The 16,884-nt window shown below is 35.6% G+C and overlaps 1 protein-coding gene across 4 annotated transcripts in view; it reads left to right on the plus strand.

The window, feature by feature from the left end:
* The first annotated feature begins 5,772 nt into the window (after nucleotides 1-5,772).
* LOC127861492 (adenosine 3'-phospho 5'-phosphosulfate transporter 2-like) overlaps nucleotides 5,773-16,884 on the plus strand; it is a 52,832-nt gene continuing 41,720 nt past the window's right edge. Inside the window, exons 1-2 of one of the 4 annotated variants that reach the window (XM_052400027.1) lie at nucleotides 5,773-5,933; nucleotides 13,845-13,883. The gene's annotated coding sequence lies outside the window, so the exon portion shown is untranslated. The remainder of the gene's footprint in view (nucleotides 5,934-13,844; nucleotides 13,884-16,884) is intronic. The other 3 variants (XM_052400029.1, XM_052400028.1, XM_052400030.1) reach the window with 3 other exon arrangements.

Consider the following 16,884-nt stretch of genomic DNA (forward strand, 5'->3'; position numbering starts at 1 on the left):
ATTTGATATGTAGGTTGGTTATAAAAGCTATTAATTGCAATACATTTCGACGTACTTCTACTTAATATTTACCCCAGTTCCTTTATCGCCGCTGCCGGTTCCTTTTTACTTATTCCAGTCGAATAAGGAACTGGAATTGTGTTACTTACAAAATAAATTAAATTGAACCACATTGAACTTCATGTCAATACAAATAATTATGTATATAGCTTGAGTATTTAAAATATTTATTGATTTGATATTTTGTTTTATTTTATGAAAACACTTCCTAATTCGGTTTGAATATGTAAAAGGGAACTGATTCCTTATACATATCAAATAAGGTTTGGCATTTTCTCGGTATTTTGAAATTATTTTGAAATTAGCAACAGAGACCGATAAATCAATGTAATTCAATATAAAGAAGGTTTGTAATTAAAAAAATGTATTGCAGTACATTTCTACTTTGTTTTATTTAATTATACCACAGTTCTTAATTCGTTTCAATATTGAAAAATACGGAACTGTTTCCTTAATTATTCCTTATGCAACTCGAATAAGGAACTGGCATTTTCTTGCATAAAAAGTAAATTTAAATGAACCAAAAACCACTGCATATCAATGAAAATAATCGTTTATGCAGTTGTGATATTAAACTTATTTATTACAATATATTTTGATTTAGTATTTTTAAATTTCTTTTTTCGCGATTGAATAAGGAATGGAAACCCGTCGAGTTAACTCATTGTCGGACGGATCAGCATCGAAACCAGGGACCCTGTAATTACGGCCCCAAATGGAAAGCCGAGGTTATAGGTCGACGAATCTAACATTAAACGAACGAAAAAACGCGTTTTCGGACATGAAAAAATACGAAGAAAACACGATATGTGAGCGCGTTTGAGCACAGTTTTTTTATTGAAAAAAAAACAAAAAACAAACAAAACTAATATTCAAATAAAGCAGCTATTCAATTTCCAGTCTACTACAGGCTTCTTGGCAGCTGCTCCCGGGCAGCCTCGTCAATATTGGCATGCGGTACGATTACACAGCGCAACTGTTACGCAAAATAGACGTATGACCAGTTAACGATCGAGACCATCGCCGTTAAGTAGATTTCCATGGTTCCTATTCGTATGCGGAGGTAGAAGGTCGCCGAATATTCCGTTGACCTGCGTGAGCGAGAAAACGCGTATTCGCATTTAAAGAATCTATTAAGAAAACATATGATTACAGTCAATATGAAACTTTCCAGTATGCTATAGGCTCCTGAGCAGCTTTTTTCCGGTGCAGTCTTGCTTTAAAATAGGGTGCAGCATATACATGGAAATCAATGTATGTGTGGGTTCAATAATATTTTTTTTAATTACAATACATGTCTACTTAGTTTAACTTAATAATAACCGCCTTGTTCACTTTGAATATGGAATAATGAACTAGTTCCTTATACCTTATTTAAATCGAATAAGGAACTTACATTTTTCAATTTAAAAACCTATGCCCAAACGCGCTCACATATCGCGTTTTCTTCATAGATTTTAGACCGAAAACGCGTTTACTCATAGTTATGAGTAAATTTATTATTCTCTATTCTCAAAATACTATTAAAATCTCATCATCTTTATAACCCATATCATCATCATTATCATTATCAAACACATAATAAACCAAAGACAAAATAGGAGTGAGTGCTTGTATTTGACAGGACTTTCAACAAATAAATGCAAAAAACAATTCTTCTGAAGCCCGTATATGTTGTATGCGCAATGGATATAGACCTCAACGGCACCGCTCAGTTGAGGAATCTCGAGACGACTGGAAACGGTGTAACATCTTTGTTCAGGTGTATAAAGAACTGAAACGATACTATTTAAATGCTGTAGGGCATGTAATTATGAATACTTCACATACACATGTGTGTCATGTGAAAAAGTGCAAATGTATTCATAACAATTAGACGTCAAGTATATATCTCAAAAAAGAGTTACTGTTTGAATAAACTGATCCCCGCCGATGCCCACAGTGCACACAGGACGCCCCCAATGCCCATCAATCACGCTAACTTGCTTAAATATTATAAATTAACAAATTGTGAAACATTAATTTGTTCAAAGAAGCTGCTAATATCTGCAAGATTCATCTACCACCACCAATCAAGAGAAGTGTACATGACTTCACGTACACCCCATACAATACTCAGTAGTAATAAACGATTCAGGTAAAACCGCGAGCGGGATACGCAACCCTACTGCCATTTTTGTTTTCTTATTTTTTCTTTTAATGGCAGGGGGGCGTATGAGGACCCATGGCTTGAGACCGGTGTCTAGGTGCCTTCATCACCTCCCGAAACCTCTAATTTAGAGAAATCTACAAATAAGCAGCTATTAAGATACTGTAACATTAAGTATTTTATAGTAAAAAATGTAATTAAAACAATATCAATTCATTGCGCAAGTTAACATAACAAACAAACATCAAAAGCATCCTGCGCACACCCCGGACATCAGCAAGAAACAAACAAATCACTCAAACCATAAAATCCATAAAGCATCTATAAAGAATGTTGATAAATCATAAATATTCCGAGAAATATATAAATGCATATGACGAATTTAACAGCTATATTAAACCGACTTCAACATCTAAACAGTCACACCAAAATGAAAATATTAAGTAATCGTACAATAAAAATGTCTAATTAAACGTTCATTACGAACGACAACAAAAAATAATAACACTTGACATTTAAACATACCAATATTTCAATAAGTATGCTGGAGGTACTATCTCCAGAAGTGAGTGTCTCGAAAAACATGACACCCATAACTTAAAAGACCTCATTCAAACACAATATTAAGTAACAAATGAGTCAAAATAATCAAGAAAACTTAGCTGCTTCAGACTTAAATGAAAATACACCCATCGTCTTTCCTAGTCAAGAAATCGGTTCGTGTTAAGATCCCATCTCACATGGACTAAAAACCGAACTGAAAATATACTAAATATAGACTTTATAATAGCAAAATTATAAACATAAAAGCAATGTAACCAATTATTTAACCATACATATGTTCATTAAGGGCGGGCGGGTGGGGTTATCACCCTTTCGTTTTCTTGCTCCATAACTTTGCCTGTCAAAAACAACCCTCGAATGGCGTCTCACTAGATGTGCAAATCATATATACCCCAAAACGAAAAACTCGTGCGCTTTCGCGCTAAAACATGCACACAAAACCCGTGCATTATACGCGCTAAACCATTACCATAATCTCTCTTCTAAATAACACGTATTAAACCATACTATACCGTATTTCTCAAACCGAGAATAATTTCATTTTCTTGTTCGTGCAGATTAACAATATACCCAATAGAAATTGAAAAATATGTTTGCTGCAAACCAGACAAAGTAATCAAAACGCCAGCAATACGTTTGTAGAGTGCAACATTATGTTAGGAACATAGAAAGTTCGCTGATCCCCTTTGTCATCGGATATATGTAAATAGCGCTCATTGGGTCATTGTCGACCCGAAATGGCTTAATGTCACCCGGGGGTGATTAGAAGCCGATTCATGTCACCCTGAGGTGACTTCAAGCCGATTCTAGTCACCCGGTCGGCTTGAAGTCACCCCAGGGTGACATGAATCGACTTGAAATCACCCTAGGGTGACAATAATCGGCTTATAGTCACACCCGGGTGACTTCAAGCCATTTCAGGTCGACAATGACCCAATGAGCGTAAATAGCAGGATTAAAAAAAGTCGTGAAATATCCCTAACCGCTCTCTGGATGGGGGGGGGTCATTTGTACTACTGATATCATACCATATTGCTGGATTTGTCTTTGTAGTAATGCCCATGCCCATAAACATAGCTATGCGAAAGAAAGTTGTACAAAGCTGGAATTTCTATGATTAGGAACCTTTGTTTGGGATATTTGTTTTAGTCTCTACGCAAAACGGCTCCAAATCATGCATGCCAAGCTATGCCCCTGTTGGTAAGTGTGTACCATGACATTACTTTTTTCATTTACTTGTAACTATTATGATTATCGAAATTTTGCTTATTGCTTTATTTATGGTTATCCCCTTACACTGGGTAAATAATATATATCGTCGTACACGGTTTTCAAAAACTTTGGACAGATGTTCAACACGAGCAGGCTGTTTCCAAACATTAAAAATCGTTAATTTGTTCGGTATTGTCAAAAATGATATTTAAGGAAAGTATGTCTTCGGTGTCGATTTTATTTGTACAGACTCATTCGTAAGACAGCTTTACTCACGACGGAACTAAGAACCGTCTTACAAAAACAGTGCTCATACGACGACATGGCTGCATTAAAAATACCAAGACGTTAGCGTATCAAAGACGCTTTTTGTGAAACTTATCGAAATACACAGACTTGTCCGTGTCAGAATTTCGCAAGGATTAGTAATATTGGCACTTATAGTTTGTTCAATTTTACTATCAAAGACAAAATAATCATTATTTGAATGAACAGCCCCATGCGACCAACCGATGTATATCAGAGGTGATGCATGTTGTATTTGTCGGGGCCATTGGGCTATTGCCGAAGATTCTGGATATAGCGATGAACAGCGTCATTCTTTTCGTAAAGAAAGAAGTGTTCATGCGGAAACCTACGCTTGATAGTACTCGAAAGCCGATAGTTCTGATTCTAATAACGAAATACCAATTATATAAAGCTAATATGAAGTTTGTAGTCGTTCATCGTATGCTGTTTATGATTTTGTTTAATAACTTCTTTCATTATTATCAATATTGTATGGTTTTTGCTTTGTAAATAATCTCAATAATACGTATATGAACAATTGGTACACAGGGTATGTGTATATGTTAAAAAGCAAGCACTTCATATGTAAATATTTAATTACAATTAACTCCATCTGAAGTTCTCTTAGGTAGAAAATTGTAAGCATTCAGTTATCGTGTTGCCATATTGTATGATTGTATATATCTTTATTTTTTTAACAATCAAGTGTTAATTCATGAATGTATTGAACTTTAATTGTAGCTTTCCTTTTCACATTTACATTGATTGATCAGTAAGCTTATATATGTTGCCACAGAAGTTATAATTATGATCATATTATTGGAAGGTGCTTAAGGGAATAATTTACTATGAGAAATATAGAATGTGTACATGGTAATTTGACAATACGCTAAGGGATATTAACTGACAGACGCATCAGTTCTTGATGAAAATGCCTCAATATATTTTTGTACATACAGTGACTAAATCATAGTTGTTTTTATAAGTCTCGACACATTGCCAATAAAAACTATCGCCGTAATGTCAATTCATATTCATTTCGAACTGACAACGACGGCTTCGGCAGGTGTGTCCCCTTAAGCTTGTATTGACAATAACATTATTTTCAATCATTATGAGTGTTACTTCTTCGCTAGAGTTTTTAAGTCCGTTTAAGTATTACCCGAAAGGCGGAAATACACTGATACCCATTTCAATACAAACGAGAATGTACAATATCTAGACCACGGAGCGTATATTGACTCATCTAGAGTCCGTGTCTAGACGAATTATTTGTTTAAGACCAGCTAGTTCTTTTAATAATCAGTTTGCAAATCTGAATAAAGCTTGACTGAAATGCGTACCAATAAAAAATAAACAACTTTGGCAACAGCCTCATCGCAGAAATTTTACTGGTAACAGCATAGCTGGATCAAATTGTATGAGAAAGCATGGAACGACCACTGTGCGTGGAGATTGTTAAAATACATCCATACAAAAGTAAGTTACATGTAACCCAAAATGTTTTTGTAGGGCACGAGATTTTTCCGTGCCGACACAAGACAAAACAAAATAGAGAGATTAAGCATTATTGATTATCACTGCAGAACGCAGTGTTAGCACAAACTTAAGCTAGTTATAGATGTCGATTTAATATATAGTTTTTTTCACAAGTAAGTTGGTAAGTATTTTTAAATATAGTAGACATATGTAATTGTGACTATGTTCGGACAGAATTGTCCGAAATAGAAGTCATCGGTTTCTATAGTCCAAATAATTAGACGTAAGCTACCCCGCTTATGTAAATCGACCTCATATTTATAGGAGTACGGTTTCTATGGTTTCGTCGACCCATGTGGTTTTGTGAACTTATCCGTGACAAAATAAAACAGCATAGGGCGTACTCGCATGCTTCTGAATTCTATTCACATTTGTCATTAGTGTTTTATTAGCTAATGTTGGGTCCTTGTGTCAGCTGTTCTTGCACATAAATCCATCTTTTCTACGGTTTCATACTTTTACAGTGTGTGATTTAGCATTGTTAGTCCCATAGGCAGTAAAACTTTTGGGAACCACGCCCAAAGTCCCTTATCAGGCTCAATTGGTCATTGTCATCTCGGTAGTTGCAATAAGTTAACTCTCAGCTTTATAACCCAAAGGGTTGCTGAAAATTGCAATGCGCTGTCTTTTGTCCAAAGGTGCAAAATTTGTCTAAAGAACAAACTCGTGCAAATGGTAACATTAAAGCAAGAAATAATTGCCATTTATTTACTTTGTTATTCTTTAGTACGCTCTATCACGGAGCTTATATAGAGGATATCCATGAGAGGTAACAATTTTACCCTAACACCGGGTGGAGGCATTCGGACTGCAGCACCGCTTATCGATCGATTGTCAACAAAGGAACAAAGGAATTCGCTAGCATATTAAGACGGTTATTTGTTCAAATAGTGAAAAAATTTGATAGTGTGCTTTTGTTAAGATGTCTAAAAGTCGTGTTCCTTACAAAGATGGACAAGATTCTGTGGCAAGGAAGCGCTACGAGAAAAAATTGTCGCTGATAAATGCGTGAGATCCATACAAGGAAAAGGAAGGGTGGTCGGACAAAGAGGATATTTTCCCACCCATTACTCATCCTGACATTTTTTTCTACCTTATCCACACTCCTAGCGTATACACCCAAGAAGATTTGAAGGCTTGGAAATCCTTGGAGGCAATAAATCAGGTGTGCCAAGGATGGGTGAGAGAGAAAAAGGCCCTTGTGAAAGGAGACCATATTATTGTCACAGCAAAGGTGGGTTTATTTTTGTGAATGAGTTTCTGCATCATATACAACTCTGTCAGCATTGTCACTTTGCCATAACTTACACAACTCATAATGTATTATTTTATTTCTTAATTAATTCAATAGAAAGTAGATTGAAAATCATGTCAATCATTGGCTACTTAACCATCTTGTTTGATTTGTAACTTAAAGATCAGCGAAACATCCTCCTCATCCTGTGTCAAGGGGATGCTGGCTGTTATCTTTATTTTTATGTATCATCATCTTTTTGATAAAACAATTAAACCTGTTTAAATTTTTCTGTTTTTAGGTCATGCATTGCCAGAGGATGAGAGAAAAACCACTTAACCCATGGGTGATTGCGTGGCCAGATGGAGCCATTGCCGGGGCACATTGCGACTGCATGGCTGGACTCGGCGAGGCCTGTTCTCGTGTAGCAGCACTGCTGTTTTCAGTTGCAACATTTGTCCAAATCAGAGACTCGAAAACTGTTACTGAAAAGCCAGCTTACTGGAAGCTGTTTACAGCAATGAAGGCTGTTCAGTACAAAGAAGTGTCTGAAATAAACTTTCAATCAGCACGGTCAGCCAAAAAAGAACTGGACTCCAAAATTAATGCTGCATGTGTAAGCCAAGTCGCACAGACACCAACTCCGACAAGTAAAGGAACTGTCCCTGAGGCAACCGAAGGAGAGTTTTTGAAATTTTGTGAAGGACTAAGCAAATTGGACAGCAAGCCAGTTTTGCTGTCAACAGTGGAGCCCTATGCTGACCAGTATATCCCAAAGACAGTTACAAAAGACTACCCACAGGATCTGTCTGCACTGAGAGACCCCAAGTGGTTTGACATGAAGGACTACGATTCATTAGTGAAACACTGCCAGACAGTCAAAGTTCAATGTTCTGCAGAACAGGCAAAGAATGCTGAGTTTGAGACCAGAGAGCAGTCGGATTCAGCTCTGTGGTACCCCTTTCGTGCTGGACGCATTAAAGCTTCCAATGCGAAAGCAGTATGCACAAGTGCAAGTGAGCCATCTGGATCTCTAGTAAAGAGAATTTGCTATCCAGACTTAAATAGTGCCAAAACAAAGGGCATTCCAGCTTTGACATGGGGACGTGATAATGAAAAACAAGCAAGACAAATGTTATTTGACATGCTTCAAATGGATCATGAGAATGCCTTAATCTCAGATAGTGGACTGGTCATCAGCGAAGAATTGCCTTTCCTAGGAGCTTCGCCAGATGGCATTTGGTCATGTGACTGTTGTGGGACAGCATGTGTGGAAATAAAATGCCAATTCAAGCCCCATACACAAGAGGAACCTATCTCGAAAAATCCTGCCCCTTTCTTACACTGTGTGATGGAGAACTTACCCTGAAGAAAAACCATCAGTATTACTACCAGATTCAGGCTCAGCTAGGTGTGACACAGAATGACTTATGTTTCTTCTTAATATGGTCAGAAAAAAATGTTCATCTGGAGCAAATAGAATTTGATGAGGATGTGTGGGATGAAGTTTGTGTAAAATCAAAGAATTTCTTCGTCCGGGGTGTTTTGCCTGAATTAATTGGAAAGTACTTTTCAAAATTGCCATGCAATAAAAAGCCAGCAAACGACAAAAATGGTCAGCCCAATGACCAATCTTCGAAAATACTTAAACCGGTCAGCACCAATACTTTGGCATCTGGAAAATCGAAAAAAAGAGGTTGCGGAAACAAGGATGATGATGATGATGATGAAAAATTCTACTGTGTGTATGGACAAGTGAAGTTTGGGCTAATGACCGCATGTGACAATACTGAATGTTCAATGGAATGGTTCCACTGGGGATGTGTGGGCATTGAGAATGAACCCCAAGGAAAATGGTACTGTCCAGAATGCAGGAAATTACCTGCTTTTAAAAGAAAGCGGTGAATTCAAGGTGTTTCTGAGTTGTTGAGAGTTAACAAAATAGATTGCACCACTTTTTTATTTTGTCTTAGAGGTTTTATCAGAAATTTAATTATATTTGCCTCACTCTGAAAAAAACAGGACCAATTGCATGCGCCTAAAGTGTCGTCCCAGACTAGTCTGTTCAGTCATCACAGGCTAATATGGGACAACATTTCGCTTTAAGCATATTTTTCATTTAAAGGAAGGCTCTATATTTATTTAGCAAAATTACAGCCTTGATGGAAAGTGTAGTTCTTTGTTCCTCATTAGCCAGTGTAGATTGCATAGGCTAATCTGAGACGACACTTTACGCACATGCATTTAGACCCGTTTACCCAGAGAATGACTCATTTGAATATGTTACTATGTGTTGAGTTTTATCAGTGCCATTAAGAACAAATGTTTGTGCAAGTCATTCTATTACTCTGATGAAATTGATAACAAACACATTGCATAAATGTAGAGTGCTTCTACTGAGAAACACTGACAGCAAACTATTGTCTCCATATAATCTTTATTTATCTTGTAATTCATATTTAAGACTTGACATTTCAAATGTAGCATGAATATAAAATCAAAAACACAAATGCTGCATATAGAATTAATAAAAAGATCCAAATATAATTATAATATATCCTAAATGCCAACTTGATTTCATACAGAAAGCTTCAATAGAAGATCTCTATATGACATAAAGTTTGCATTTGAAAGTCCCCATTAAATCAAGTTTCTTAAAAAAAGCTCAATTGTGATTTACAAAAATGGTACCTCAATGAAAGTCCCACAGAAAATCCAATTGGACCTTTCTGCATGAGCTCCAATATGAAATAAAGAAGCCATATTTGTATATTTATTTTGTTGTTTCTACTTATAAAATGAGTTGTGTGAAAGAAAAATATGCCAGTAAGATAATTCTCAGATATACTGTAACTTGTCAGTATGTGAATTAAAATATAGCCCAATTAAAATTGTTTATTAACAAGTTGTTTTCTTCCATTACTTCATTCAATTGAGCTACAGTTATGTATGACTCAACAAGCTTGAAGTAAAATAACTTAATAGCCTGGCCGAGTTAATTCAAATGATTGATTTGATCTTGGTCATAAATTATTTCAATCGGAACAGATAACAGGATTATTCAAATTAATCAGTGAACAACAAACAACTCCTATTTTGTCAATCATGGTCAATCCATTTTCATCTTTACCCATGATTAGGCGAATAGGGACTGTTCCATTTAATATGGGGTATTTCTGTCTAACTGTGCCAATAATGCATTCCACATGAATCCTAACATTTGCTAGTTTTCGTGTCGACTCTATATCCCCTGCTGATAGCTGTCGCTGTCCTCTAGTTAAAGCAGGCGTATACACATGTCCACATAATGATCCAACGCTTTCCTTTATATCAAATCCTCTGTCTGCTAATATTAAATCGCCTGGAAGAATTAGATCTAAGAAGCCACAATGTTCTGTGATGTATTTGTCACTAACTCTGCCACCCCATGATTTTGAAAGAAAAGACACACTGCCTGTTGGTGTTATGCCAATTAAGAATTTCACAGTATTGTGGTGTTTGTATGCAGACCATGTTTCAGCACGGGCTTTCACATTTGTGTCTCTCTTTCAGGCCAGTTAATACATCTCTTCAAGCGATAATACATTACATCTATCATAGAGTTTAACAAGCATGATACTGTTGGTTGTGAGATATTAAATTCATGCGCAAGAAACAATACAGATAAATTAAATCTAAACCTAAGTAAGGTCATCATCAAGATCTGGAATTTTGTCAAGCTGTCGGACACTGGAATGAACTCTTTCAGATAGTTAAACAGAACCATCAGTGTTGCAAAGGAGGCTAGACCTGCCCAGCTGTGGAGAAATGAAACCAGGATTTCGTGTAGTCACCTTCTGCCCTCCTAGTTTCAGACTTGGTACCCAGTCTGGGTTGTCTTTGTCATGGAGCTCTGCCTTTTTACCTGAAGAGCAGTTGTATTTCAAATTTAACTCCGCTTTAATACTCTTTCTCGCAAGTAATAATTTTATTTGTAAGACCAACTTGGATCATAGTAGTTAGGAAGATTGAATATTATATATCCACATTTATTAACTTGTGTACTATAAGCTGTTATATATAGAGATGACAAGTTAATTTCTAAAAATAGAATTTGTCACAAGCAAAATATATACTTCGTTCACTATGTCATAATGTGGTGTTTTGTGATGGTAGCATGTCAAATAAATCGCATATAATGCAACTACATACCAGTTACGAAGTGTTCAGAACAGAATCTGAGGTTTCCCAGGTTCTTATCGGCGAAGTTTTGGTTGAGTTTTACAAGCCATTGATGCCGTCGCTCTGTGCTCAGTTTCTCAGCTAATGAGCCTTGATTCGTAATAATAGCAGGTAATCTGAAGTATTGTAAGTCTTCCTCTCGGTCTGCTTTGTTTGAGCAATCATAAACTCCACCCTTTAACACCATTATTGTCAAATTTTACAGTTGAATTGGTTAAAGAACGCGTTAAATCGATAGCCTCTGTGTACTTTGTTAAGAGCAACCGGTGCGAGGGTAAAATGACCTAGACTCCAGCGGTTTCAGCGATTGGCTGATTACGTAATCAGAAATACCTCTATTGACAGGAGTTGAATCTAATTTTTGACCCTTACTATAGTAAATTCAATTTTATGCAATAACTAATCATCCGATTTTATTGGTTTATACGTTAACTTGTTGCTTTAAAAAAATATGACTTTTAGTATATTTCCGTTGTTATTAATGGATTTATAGCGAGTTAAACACGAGAAATAAACATTTTATGTTTTACCCCCCGCGCGTTTAACCTTGTCGATACTTTGTCACGTGACCAGTAGCTATCGATTAGCAAACATCGAAGCGCCTAGGGTATACATTTTGATGTACCCACTAATGTCTTTTTTCTAATTGTACTTTTATTTCTCGGCCGATTTTGACAAATTATATATCATTAGAAAGCCTACGATTCTTAGTTTTCAGATATATATATATATATATATATATATATATATATATATATATGAAGTTTTTCTTCTAATTTGGGCAGCCCGGCGAGTTATAACTTTAACTTTTGCAAATATCATACCATTTTAGAATCTATATTTACGGTAAACTTGGTCGTACTTTATACAGATTTGTAGCGTTTATATTTGGAGTTCAGTTTTTAAAACTACATCTAGCTTAGGAGAATATAATTCTGTATACGATAGAAATAAATGGTTTTAAAAATGAGAGTAAATAAGGAATGAATTTGTACGAAAGTAGCGCGAGTTCATAACGCTCCGAACGTTTGGAGTTTTAGAATCTAGATTTACGGTTGACATGTTCGTACTTTATACCGATTTGTAGCGTTTATATTTGGAGTTCAGTTTTAAAAATTACATCTATCTAAGGAGAATAGAATTCTGTATACGATAGAAAAAAAATGGTTTAAAAATGAAAGTAAGTAAGGAATGAAGACGGAAGAAAGTAGTGCGCGGTCTTAACGCACGGAACTGATGCTACGGTCTTGGCGCTTAATGCTTTTGTTTAGATACAGGCCATTTTATTTCTTTTGACATGATTATTATATTTTTTTATGGAATAACTTGAATTATTTTGTTCTAGAAACATATCAATTAAGCTAATTATTATTAAAGCTTAATAAACTAATGATTACAGCTCTTGTTTATTACACAGACAGGGTGTTAATTTTATGATGAGACAGCGTATATAGCGGACCCTCTTGATATTTTTTGGCTTTGCATACTTCAAATAAAATGGGTGTCATTTGTTGCTTATTTTCAAAGAGGCTATAATATATAATTATATGAAAGGTTATTTACCTTAAATTATCAATTAATTAAAATTATTTAAAGATTCTTAAAAATCCCGGCCGAAAAATATCAAGAGGGTCCACTATATACGCTTTCTCGTCATAAAATTAACACCCTTTTTGTGTTATAAACAAGAGCTGCAATCATTAATTTATAAAGCTTCATTAATAATTAGCTTTATTGATATGTTTCTTGAACAAAATGTTTCAATATATTCCATAAAAAATATAATAATCATGACAAAGGCAATTAAATGGCCGGAATCTAAACAAAAGCATAATTGCCAAGACCGTAGCATCAATTCTCTGCCTAAGGACCGCGCGATACTTTCGTACAAATTCATTCCTTACTTACTTTAATTTTTTAAACCTTTTTTTTTTCTATCGTATACAGAATTCTATTCTTCTACGCAAGATGTAATTTTTAAAACTGAACTCCAAATATAAACGCTACAAATCGGTATAAAGTACGAACATGTCAACTGTAAATCTAGATTCTAAAACGGTGTGATATTTGCAAAAGTTAAAGTTATAACTCGCCGGGCTGCCCATATTCGAAGAAAAACATAATATATAGTTATATATCAAAACTACGTAACGTAGGCTTTCTAATGATATATAATTTGTCAAAATCGGCCGAGAAATGAAAGTATAATTAAATAAAAGACGTGAGTGGGTACATCAAAATGTATAACCTCGGCGCTTCGATGTACGCTTATCGATAGCTACAAGTCACGTGACAAAGTATCGACAAGCTATTTGTCCATACGGTCCCGTTTCATATCTGTCTTATCTAGAGTCCGTGGCTCTATCCACCATATTGGGAAACTGTTGTACTGTTTCAAACTAAAAGTGTCGCTATTGATTAGGTTGCAGTACACCGATCTTTTGCACATTGTGATATTTAATATAACCTAAGTCAATAACGATGTTGAACAGATGTTGAATATGTACACTGTTCCAAATTTCAAATTGAAAATGGCAGCAAGAATAGTTTGTTTAAACATTGTTGTGTGTTTTTTAGGTTGCATGCAAAGGGTAACGTTTGTAGGCTGCCACTCAGGTAAATTTAATGTGTTTTGGAAGTTTATTCATTGCTTGTCTTTATTGTTCACGAACGACGTCTGTTTAGTGATGCACACGAAATCTGTGCGCAGAACTGGTCTGCAATTGTGTTTATGAAGGGGTGCATAATATACTCCCAGAGCCGCCATAGCAAAAGTTATCAAAGACTCTGGGACTATTATATGGACTAGTCGGGTCGGGTACTAATTTAATGTACCCTGGGTACTCGTAAGTATACTTTAATTTACCCCGGGTACCAAAAATATACTGAAACATACCCAGAAATTCTTTTGCTACATTTGGTCATTTTCGTCTTCTTTTTTTCTCAAATTTTTTATTTTCATATTTATGTCTATATTCTGTAAAATGACCTCTATATTATAAAAACTCCTTCTCAAAAAAGCATGTCAAGGCAGATTTTGTTCAAATAGAAATTGTTTTGTATTACTTAGCGCATTTTACAACATAGAATTTTGGGTGGAAATGAAACTCGGGTACAGTCTTAATTGGCCAGGTATGTGTTAGTATATTTTTTGTACCCGGGGTACATTTGAGTAGTACCCGATCCGACAATGACCAATCAAGCCCTAGTCAGCCTAGTGCCTTCTAGAACCCCAAATCGATTTCATTGTGTATATAAGCCTACAATGTTCTTTTATAAGTATAACATTTTACTATAATACTGTAATGCTAATGTTATTTACTGATTTTTGGGGGGATTTCATCAGGGTCAGAGTGAAAGAGCACGGTGTTGGAACCTATTCCAGTCTGAGCCCCCTTATGAACATCTTAAAAATGAAAACCCCTGCAACAAGCCATGCAATAACTGTTTTGCAAATAATAAATGATTGTCACTTAATTCGAATATAAAATTTATTAAAAATAATTGGCTTCGTAAAGTCATTTGATTATACTAAGTATGTAACAAAAATATTTCTTCACTTTCGCATGGGGCTTCTAAAAGTCGCGGGCCCATAGGCAGTTGCCTTCTCTGTCTAATGAGTGATCTGGGGCTGTCCATTCCTATCAATTTTGCCACCACAATAGTTTGAAAAAACAACAACAGATTTCTGATAAACTTGAGTTATTTATCTTTGTATTACATAGATTTTAGTTCAGAACAATTCAATGTTAGATTTTCTTTTGGAAAATAATAAAATGTAGATAAATTTAAAAAATAATTTGCTTAACATGTTATGTAAATGCAAACAATTTTGAAAATAATCACTTTAAACAGTATGTTTATGTCAATGATTCTATAACAATAGTTATTTAATGATTTAGATCTAAATTATTACCAAAGTATAATGTTTTCCTATAAAAATGACAACTGAATAGACCAGTAGGAAAGATATGAACCAGTTTTTGTTATCTGATTTTGGAGAAAGGGCCTGGCCTTTTTTGAGGGGGGGAAAAAATCACGCGAAATGCAGGATTTTGGGGAAAAATAAGGAAAGTTCTTAATAATCAGTTTAACATATTTTACTGTTTTTATGCCCCCGGTAGGGTGGCATATAGCAGTTGAACTGTCCATCAGTCAGTATGTCATTATGTGTGTATGTCAGTCTGTCTGTTTGTCGAAAAAAACAACTTTAACGTTGGCCATAACTCTTGCATTATTGAAGATAGAAACTTGATATTTGGCATGCATGTGCATCTCATGGAGCTGCACATTTTGAGTGGTGAAAGGTGAAGGTCAAGGTCATCCTTCAAGGTCAAATGTCTAATATATGGCATCTGTCAGTCCGTCCAAAAACTTTAACATTGGCCATAAATTTTTCACTATTGAAGATAGCAACTTGATATTTGGCATGCATGTGTATCTCATGGAGCTGAACATTTTGAGTGGTGAAAGGTGGAGGTCAAGGTCATCCTTCAAGGCCAAATGTCAAATATATGGCGTCTGTCCGTCTGAAAACTTTAACATTGACCATAACTTTTTATGTCCCCCACTATAGTAGTGGGGGACATATTGTTTTTGCCCTGTCTGTTGGTTGGTCTGTTGGTTGGTTGGTTGGTTGGTCTGTTGGTTGGTTTGCGCCAACTTTAACATTTGCAATAACTTTTGCAATATTGAAGATAGCAACTTGATATTTGGCATGCATATGTATCTCATGGAGCTGCACATTTTGAGTGGTGAAAGGTCAATGTCATCCTTCAAGGTCAAAGGTCAAATATATGGGTCAAAATCGCTCATTTAATGTACACTTTTGCAGTATTTCAATATTGAAGATAGCAACTTGATATTTGGCATGCATGTGTATCTCATGGAGCTGCACATTTTGAGTGGTGAAAGGTCAAGGTCATCCTTCAAGGTCAGAGGTCAAAATTATGTGGACAAAATCGCTCATTTTTTGAGTACTTTTGCAAAATTGAAGATAGCAACTTGATATTTGGCATGCAGGTGTATCTCATGGAGCTGCACATTTTGAGTGGTGAAAGGTCAAGGTCAAAGTCATCCTTCAAGGTCAGAGGTCAAATATATGTAGCCCAAATCGCTTATTTTATGAATACTTTTGCAATATTGAAGATAGCAACTTGATATTTGGCATGCATGTGTATCTCATGGAGCTGCACATTTTGAGTGGTGAAAGGTCAAGGTCATCCTTCAAGGTCAAATATATGGGTCAAAATTGCTCATGTAATGTCACTTCTGCAATATTGAAGCTAGCAATTTTATATTTGAAATGCATGTGTATCTCATGGAGCTGCACATTTTGAGTGGTGAAGGGTCAAGGTCAAACGTCATATAGGGGGACATTGTGTTTCACAAATACATCTTGTTCAATATTGAAGATAGCAACTTGATATTTGGCATGCATGTGCATCTCATGGAACTGCACATTTTGAGTGGTGGAAGTTCAAGGTCAAGGTCATCCTTCAAGGTCAAATGTCAAATATATGGTGTCTGTCTGTCCGTCCAAAAACTTTAACATTGGCCATAACTTTTTCACTATTGAAGATAGCAACTTGATATTTGGCATGCATGTGTATCTCAT

The sequence above is a fragment of the Dreissena polymorpha genome, chromosome 16, assembly GCF_020536995.1.
Source record: "Dreissena polymorpha isolate Duluth1 chromosome 16, UMN_Dpol_1.0, whole genome shotgun sequence".
Classification (NCBI taxonomy): Eukaryota; Metazoa; Mollusca; class Bivalvia; order Myida; family Dreissenidae; genus Dreissena; species Dreissena polymorpha.